Genomic DNA, 9,995 nt, shown 5'->3' with positions numbered 1-9,995 from the left:
TGATGGTTGGCTCAGTTAGTAGTCAAGTTCCCAGTTGTCAGCCTGGGGTGTCAGAGGCCTGTATGAAGGAGGCTGATATGTCCCCATTGGGGTTTCATCTTTCAGATGCAGAGAAGCAAAAAATAAGGGAAGGGGGCGTGGCTTCGGTCTTAGAGCAAGTGAGACATGCTTCTAGAGAGCTCCTGAGGCAGTAATCAGAATCTAACAAATATCACTACGATTTTGATTCATCTTACCCCAAATATCAAGGAGCTTGCCCTTGCCTTGCTCAAGGATCAATTTGGGACACAAATTTTGGAAAACAATCTATATTTCAGACTCTTAAGGGCGGACAAAAATTTGAGGCCTAGTGGTGGCCTTCCTTCCACTTCCGGGCTTCCCCTGACAACCATCAAGAGGACTTGGCTTCGGCTCTCCCCCTGCTGAGGGGACCGAGGGCGGTGTGTTATGACTGAGTCACCGTAGGAGGCAAAAACAGAAATACTAGCTAAGTCCAGAAAACCAGAGAAGTTGGCAGCTATCGGATTGCAGACCCCTGAACCTATCAACAACAACTAGCAGTAGCCGTGGGGGGTTCCTATGGTGCCCTACACCCCTCGATCGCAGCCGGAGAACTAAATAGCCTAAAGACAGAAAGGGAAATCTAAACTGCCCCAGAGCAGACCCCAAAGCAATAGGCAGCCCCCAACATATAATGACGGTGAAGCAAGATGAAAAAACACTCAGATAGAAAGATAGGCTGAGCAAATGATGGGGCCCAAGCTAACTAGGACAGGATAGAAAAGCTGCTGTCTGCAATCCGCCAAAACCCTATCAAAACAAGAGCCAACAGGCTGATAGGGAAAAAAGCCCTGAAGACGCTAGGCTTCAAAAAGACTATATCAGTACTCAGGTATTTTCTGAAGACAGAGCAAAAAGGAATTCAGCTCACCCCAGCAGGGAATGGCAGAAATCCAGAAAAACAAGGCAAAACAAAAACAAAACACAAATGCAAAAAGCAGAGCAGAAAACTTAGCTTTTGAGGAGCAGGAATCAGACTGGTCTCCTAGAATCCCTCAAAGAAATCACCCGCAAGGCAGAAGGGCGTCGGCTGCCTTATATCCAGTCAGCAATTCCCATCACCCAGTCATCATCATCCAGCTCAGGTGCTTGGTAATCAGCCTCACTACCTTCCTTCACCAGAAGAGGGAGTTCATCAGACCTCAATGGAGAAGGGGAAAATGAACTCACAACAGCGGTGGTGGTTCGTGATTCCTGCATACCCAGCGGCTGTGGAGCCCGACTGGGAGGTGGCGTGGCTGGGCCCTGACACGCCACCTCCGCTGACTCATCTGGCCGCCTGTCGTGCATGGTCCTCAGACGCCGATACTCGCCGGTGTCGGGAAGGACGGAGCGGGCTGTTTGGGCACCGGAGTGCTGGACCTCTGATCGGGACGCTCTGCGCTCCTATCCCGGACACAGCCCGCCGTCTGACAGGAGCTGCTCCTGTGGAGGGGAGAGACGCTGCCGGTGCTGCAGCCTGCGGGCTCTGCTGGGGGACCTTGGAGGCGAGGAGGCCGCTGTTCACAGTAGTGAAGGAGAGGTGAGCTCACCGATATTTCAGGTACGCTGGTCGCTTGACGGTGGCTGCAGCTGCAGTGGTGGTGGACAGGCTCTATTTAACCCCCTCCAGGGGTCTGCTGCCGATCTCCAGAGGAGGACGGGTGGGTGGCATTCCCCCACTGAAACACACAGTCACCGGCATTCACCGTTTGCTGCCCGAGCGCAGTCCTTTGTCCCCTGGGCTGTGTGGTGCTCCTGTGCCGGCCGGGTCCAGGTTACTGGCGTGGTCGGTGCTGGGGCTCGCCGCCCTGCGCCATATAAATGGCGTTACCTACATCCTCTGAGCCTACCTCTTATGACAAAAAGGAAAAAAGGAGAACGATAAAAAAAAAATACCTAAAGACATTCTAGTGAAACCACCTGAAAGGTAGCAATCTCATAAGCCTGCGACCCTATATACTTGCTGTCTGATGATAGTGGATCAAGAGGATAACAGCTCACGTTTTAAACACGCAACCCATCAAATATTGAGCTTACTAAGATGCCTTCATATAGCACCTACTTGGAAAGTAGTTTTGAATTTTATATAATAACAACAGTTTTGTGTATGGAGGAATGGATTGCAGAGGATTGGAATGAGTGACTTTGCTGCCACCTACTGGCTCCTTTAGGCACAACTTGAGGAATCCACCTTCAATGTAAACTACCTCTCTATGACCAGTTGTTTATGAAACTGATTAATCTCTAAATGACGATTTTGCCATACTTCCTGATTGAGTTACATTTAAACCGGATTTAAAAAATGGGTAAATCTACCAAAATCCAAGCCGAAGAGGTAGCCAAAACCACTAAAACCCCAAAGAAGGGTCAAGAGAAGGAGAAATCTAGAAAACAACTCTCTCTGGATATCCACTCCAGTAAATCAAACTCTGCACATAAACAAAGCTCTTCTTCTCTTACGCAATGGTCTGATAGCGACGAGGATGAGGATACTACATTTGAAGAAACAAGCCTTAAAGATTATATTAAAACCCTACCTACTACAGAATGCATAAGAAATTTCTTTAAAGATTTTACCCAAACCATTAAAGAAGAAATAGCAGATCTTAAAAAAGATGTCAGGCAGGTATACACAAGAGTGCAGACCTTGGAAGATACTTGTGATCAGATATCCACACACTCCGAACATGTCACCGAAATTCTAATTGATAATCAAAAGGAGAGCTTCCTACAAAAAATCTATATAGATGACCTAGAGAAAAGGTCAAGAAGGAACAACCTGAGAATCAGAGGGCTTCCTGAAAAAAGATTTGGACAAGGACATTCCATCAACTCTCATCAACATATTCAATGATTTGTTGGTCAATGATGACTCTAATACGATAAGCATTGAAATGGCCCATAGAGTCTATAGACCCAAAAACATAAGCCCAGACAAACCTAGGGACGTACTCTGTTGTATACAAAGCTTTAAAACTAAGGAAGAAATCTATCACAGATCAAGGCAAGCAGCTAAAATTGAATATGAGGACAATGAGATCCAAATTTTTCAAGATCTCTCAAAACTTTTAGATCTCAGAAGACAACTTCAGCCCCTGACCAGGACCCTCAGACAGAAACATAGTCTATAGATGGATGTTTCCATTTAGACTTGCTATTTCCCTGGATAATAAAACCTTGATTATAAGAACACCTGAGGATCTACCTTATGTCCTGAACAAGTTGGACCTTTCCCAACTCCAATTACCAGATTGGACAACTGCAGAAGAATTTCTCAAATTCCCGCCATTACCAGTACATGAAAAATGGTCTACTACTACTACACCAAATAAGCCTAAGAAAATCAGAAGGCTGAATGCGGACATTAACAAAATTCCTAATGGAAGCAACAAGGAGGGTGAAGGTTCAAACACTCCAAATCCAGAGGGAATGGCCTAGGTCTTTGAGTCACGAACTCTTCACCAGTTCTGAATAACGTGTTTCTATGCTTGACTTCCTTTTCTCTTTTTTACAATTCATTATGTTTAATAACTAGTTAACAGAAACAGTTTAATATTTGATATATTCTGGTTTTAGTCTTTTTATAAGTAAGACTCAATCGGGATTGGCACTCACATCTTCTTTCTCTTTTCTCTATTACGTCCTTCTCTTCTCTTTTACCTTGTCTTCCTCCTTCCCTTTTTTCCCTCTTTCTCTCCAAGCTGTCTCTCCCTTTAGACCTTTGATTGACAGGTCCACGCCCCCACAGATCTGGCGATCTTTATTTGCTATCTTTTCTGGTTGGATACCAATAGGTAACTATCCAACCAGTAGCAAACTGTGAACTCAAGTCGGGTCGGTAATCCGTCCCGATTCTCTGGTTAACATGTTTTCTTCAAGCACGTTAATAACTGTTACCCCCAGTTGTAAGTTTTTCCCCTAGGTCCTGTTGGTAGCCTCTTATACGAAGTCTTCAACTACAAACCACACATATGACCAATTTAAACATAGCAACCTTTAATGTTAAAGGCATAAATGTTCCACAGAAAAGATCACAAATACTGAGACATTTAGAGAAGAGTAAAGTTTTTCAAGAAACCCATTTCAAGAGAATATATACCCCCCTTAACCAAAAATAAAACATTCACCAAATGGTATAACTCTACCTCTCCAAATAAAAGAAATAAAGGGGTTTCCATTGTTATTAGCAAGAATCTCCCCTTTGTATTTAAAGATGCTTTACTTGATGGAGACGGGAGATATCTTTTTCTGAAATGTATGATCTACAACAAGATATACACTTTAATATATATGCCCCAAATGCGAACCACCTTCCCTTTTTCAAAAAAAATTAAAGCTTTTGAATCAATTTGTTGAAGGCGTACCGGTTCTGGGAGGCGATTTCAACATTCCCCTACACCCCCCTCTTGACACTTCTAATGGGCAATCATCCATACCACATAAAACAACTAGATATTTAAATAAATCACTGATGGACCTTCTGTTTGATACATGGAGAATAATGCATCCTCAATGAGGGATTATTCGTTCTTCTCATCAGTACATAAAAAATACTCAAGAATCGACTATCTATTCATACCACATCACCTAATAAGCTTGGTTAAAAAGACCACTTACGATAATATAATATGCTCGGACCATGCCCCATTGTTCGCCAACATCACCCTAAGTAACACAAAAAAACGCGCCTTCAATTGGAAACTTAATAATAATTTAATATACGATACTGAGTCTCAAGAATCCTAAGGAAGAATATTAAACAATTTTTTCTGGAGAACAGTAGTAACGACATCTCTGACTGTAATGTCTGGGAGGCACACAAAGCAGTGCTCAGGGGTTTCCTCTTAGAACTGGGCTCTAGGAAAAAAAAAAAAGAAAAGGAGAAACTTACAACCTTACTACTATCCCAAATTAAGGTACTGGAGGAGAAACATAAAATCTCTCAAGAAGCCTCCTTAGAAAAAGACCTTTTTAGACTTAGAGCAGAACTCAGAGAACTGCTGAGACAAGAATCTGAAAAATACTTGCAATACTCAAGATTTAAAATATACACCCAGGCGAATAAGTGCAGTAAAAACCTGGCAAACTTGGTTAAAAAGAAAATTAATTCAGCTTATATACAAAAGATTAAAGATTCGCGAGATCAAATACATCACAAAATGGAAGAAATAGCAGATATTTTTAGCTTATTTTACTCAAACCTCTATAATTTAAAAACAAAACATTCCACAGATCCAAAAAGGAAATCTGAACTCATGAATAATTACTTAGAAACAATAGACCTACCTAAACTAACACTCCAGCAAATACAAACTCTAGATAACCCAATCACAGTGGATGAACTTTAATCTGTCATTAAAACAAGCCCCAAAGGAAAAAGTCCAGGCCCAGATGGATACTCTACGGAGTATTATAAAATTTTCAGAGAAGAACTCTCCCCATATCTACTGAAATATTTTAATATAACTAGAACAAATACATTTAAAACGGAAGCACTCTCAGCCCATATTGCTCTTATCCCGAAAAAGGGTAAGGACCCAACCCTTTGTGGCAGTTATCGGCCAATTTCGTTGATTAACAACGATATCAAGTTGTATGCAAGGATTTTGGCCAAAAGGGTACAGAACCTTTTGTCGGATTTGATCAACCTCGACCAGGTGGGCTTTGTGAGGGGTAGGGAGGCCAAAGATAATAAAAAAAACCCTGAATATAATTCATTTTACAAAATGTAAAAATATTCAAACCGCTCTTCTATCAACTGATGCCGAAAAGGCTTTTGATCGAATTGATTGGGAGTATATGGAAAAAACATTAATGGAGTTTGGCTTTCCTGAGTCCTTCATAGGGAAAATCCTTGCTCTATACTCTCATCCAACAGCTCGACTGAAAATCAATAATGATCTTTCTCCTAGCTTTGGGATAAGGAACGGGACAAAGCAAGGGTGCCCTCTCTCCCCACTCCTATTTGTACTAGTCATGGAAACCTTTCTACAAAAAATTAGACAAAACCTCAAAATCCAAGGTGTAAGATGTGGTGACAAGGAACATAAAATAGCCGCATTTGCAGATGATGTTCTTTTTTACTTAAAAGACCGCTGGCAATCTATCAAACCACTAACTGAAGAAATACGTGAATTTGGCCTAATATCAAACTTCAAGATAAATTTTTCTAAGTCAGAAATGTTAAACATTAATGTCAACCAGGAAAATTGGTCTCTCTTATCTAATAAATCTCCAGAAATAATTGCTCTCATATCACATACTTAGGGACCAAGATAAATAACTCCATTTCCTCCTTATATAATCTTAATTGTATACCTCTAATCCGTAACCTGGAGCGAGATGTTTCCTCATGGAGGGAGTTGCCTATTTCCTGGTTTGGCAGAATTAATATCGTGAAAATGATTACCCTACCCAAAATACTTCATTTCCTTCAAGTGTTACCTATTGATATCCCACAATCCTTTTTTCAAAAAATTAAAACCCTAGTCTCCAAATTTATTTGGCAAAACAAAAGTAGTAGGATCAAACATTCAACGCTAATAAGAAGGAAATGCAAAGGAGGGCTGGGTTTACCTGACTTTGAGAAATATAGACACGCCTCACATATGGCCAGAATAAGGGAATCAAGAATTTTTCCCCCTAGGAAATTATGGGTTGACATCGAACTTCATCTTTTAAATAAAAATATTAACCATTATCTTTGGTCAACACCATATAATAAATTTAAATATTATGATATCGAGAATCCTTTAACTAAACTCTCAATATCTATTTGGAACAGAACTAATAAAAAAATATGACTTTGTTCCTAGTATGTCCTCACTATATCTGAAACTGAACCTGTCAAAGACTGAACTCCTTGTGTTTCCTCCCTCTTCAAATGTACCTATACCCGACATTGCCATTTCTGTGTGTGGTTCCACTATTACTCCCCAGCAACAGGCCTGCTGTCTTGGGGGTGATACTTGATTCTGAGCTTTCCTTTGCCCCCCACATTTGATCACTGGCTCGCTCTTGTCATCTGCACCTCAAAAACATCTCTAGAATTCGACCTTTTCTTACTTTTGACTCTGCAAAAACTCTTACTGTTTCTCTTATTCATTCTCGTCTCGACTATTGTAACTCTCTTCTAATCGGTCTCCCTATTACCAAACTCTCCCCTCTCCAATCTGTCTTGAATGCTGCAGCCAGGATCATATTCCTCACCAGTCGTTACACCGATGTCTCTACCTTGTGCCAGGTAATAGAGATGATTAGCACTCGACTAAGAGGTGTGGATATACGGTGCTAGTGAAAAGGAAACTAGTAGTCCCGCTAGCATAAGTCAAATATAGAGTCACTGCACACGTGGTTTTTTGCAAAAGTGGAAAATCTTTATTTCTATTGGACGGTGAAGAAGCGACAGCTTTTTGATGTTTCGGCCTCACAACGGCCTTTATCATATAGTCGCTGGAAAAATAAAATATATACAATAAAAATCACAGACAAATATACACAATAAAAATAACATGTAGGATAGATCATAGAATAAGTATCTCGTAGAGGAGCATCTTTAAGTTATATGCCAAACGATCATTAGGGAGCATGGAGACATTTTTAAGACAAAAAATAGAGAAAGGAAAGCATGGCGGCAAACAGAATATAACTCTATAAGCAAATATTGAAATCATACTCCTTTAGAGAAGAAAGATTGTAGTCATCGGTTAAATAGTTTCACTGTTAGACAATGTTTTTAGAGTCAATGGATTGTCCTGTAAGTGGAGGTTGAATGAAAATACGGTATAATTAGATGGGAACAAACAATAGAGTATATTGATTGCAATGTCAAAAGACATGTGGTCTCCATATCAAAGGGTAAAGAGATTATTATAGAAAAGTCTTTATCTAAATCATATAGTACGGACCGTGTGGTGTGATTCCTTGTACTACTAAGGTCAGAAATATTGATTCTTATGTTGCCAAAAATATTTTGTTTATAGTGTGACCAATTGTAAATGGAAACTTGTGTACTAATCATGTAAATATATATAATATAAACTTATGGTAAACTGGTGTAACAATCTAAATGGCTGGTTGTATAATGAAAAAAGTGAAATCAAAGGGAAAATTCGAATACCTTTGTAGCAAGTGGTCCTGGTTCTTGGGGATCCACAACTATGTGAATGTGCCCAAAGCTAATTGCCTTAAAAGAAAAAATCTTTTATAGGTATGCACCAAAAGGCATAGTAATAAGTATGACATAATGTGGACAGAGATACGTATGGAATCATGAGGATAAAATTGGATACCTTTATGATAAGTGATTCTAGAGGATCCACAATTGTGCCAGTGTGACCAATGATTGTGAGTAATATGGAAGAGACTTTTTAACCACTGCTGCACCACCAATGGATCTCCCTATTTACATGTCATTATGTGTATGTTTTTACTTTCAAGGCGATTTACTTTGGGCACACAGGCACAATTGTGGATCCTCTAGAATCACATGTAAAGCGCCATGGAAAAAATGGCGCTATAACAATAAATAATAATAATAATAATAATCACTTATCATAAAGGTATCCAATTTTTTCCTCATGATTCTATACGTATCTCTGTCCACATTATGTCATACTTATTACTATGCCTATGACATACATGTTGTTTAATAATTTGTTCAAAGATCTTTCCTGGTGTAGAAGTCAGACTCACCGGCCTATAGTTGCCTGGGTCCACCTTCTTCCCCTTTTTGAAGATAGGAACAACATTTGCTCTTCTCCTGTTCTCCAAGAATTTTCAAAGATTATGGAGAGGGGTTCAAAAATTTCTTCTGCTATCTCCTTCAGTACTCTGGGGTGTAATTCATCTGGACCTGGAGACTTGAATTCATTTAGGTTAGCTAAGTGTTTCCTCACTATCTTTCTGTTTATAGATATCTTGGATTCTTCTATTCCCTTAATAGGACAGTGAATTACAGTTGATGTTACATTTCCTTTCTGAGAGAAAACAGATGCAAAATAGGAATTTAAAAGTTCAGCCTTCTCAACATCCTGTCTTACCATTTCATCATTTTCATCCTGTAAAAATCCTATAGCATCTTTGACTTTTCTTTTACTTTTGACATATCCCCAAAATCCTTTATTATTGCTTTTGACATCTCTTGCAAGCCTCAAGTCATTTTCAGCTTTACTAATCTGATTTGTGCCCTGCAGGTTTTGCAGACAGCATTATATTCTTCTTTAGATATGCCTCCCTCTTTCCATTTTATAAACATTTTTTTCTTCCTTTTTAGCATGTGCTTAAGTTCTGTGTTCATCCATCCTGGTTTCCTTAAATGCTTCCTATTCTTCCCTCTTTTCGGAATTGTTAACAACTGTGCTTTGAGAATTTCATTTTTCAAGATTTCCCATCCTTCCTGGACATTTTTGTCTTTAAGGATATCCAGCCATTGGATCCTTCCAATTCTCTTTCTGAATCCCTTAAAATCTGCCTTTCTGAAATCTAACCTTGACGTCTGAGTCTTCACAGGTCTTCCGCCTCTAGTACACAAGTACACATATTAGGTATCTCCGCATCCGTAACGACCCGCCCTATAAAACTGTCCCATTAGTTAACCCCTTTAGCGAACCCCTTAAAGAATAAAAATAAAAAACGAAGCAAAAAATAATGATTTATTATCAAACCGCCAAACAAAAAGTGTAATAACGCGCGATCAAAAAGACGAATATAAATATCCATGGTACCGCTGAAGACGTCATCTTGTCCCGCAAAAAACTAGCTGCCACACAGCATCATCAGTGAAAAAATAAAAAAATTATTTTTGCATCGCTTTATTCTGCGAGCTATAACTATTTTTTATATAAAATAGTTTTCATTGCATAAAACCGACAAAACATAAAAAAACGACCTAAATGAGTTATCGCTGTAACCGTACTGACCCAAAGAATAAAACCGCTTTATCAATTTTACCA

Source organism: Dendrobates tinctorius, unplaced genomic scaffold, assembly GCF_039654945.1.
Source record: "Dendrobates tinctorius isolate UK_male_01 unplaced genomic scaffold, ASM3965494v1 ptg000302l, whole genome shotgun sequence".
Lineage (NCBI taxonomy): Eukaryota > Metazoa > Chordata > Amphibia > Anura > Dendrobatidae > Dendrobates > Dendrobates tinctorius.
This window is presented reverse-complemented; position numbering follows the sequence as displayed.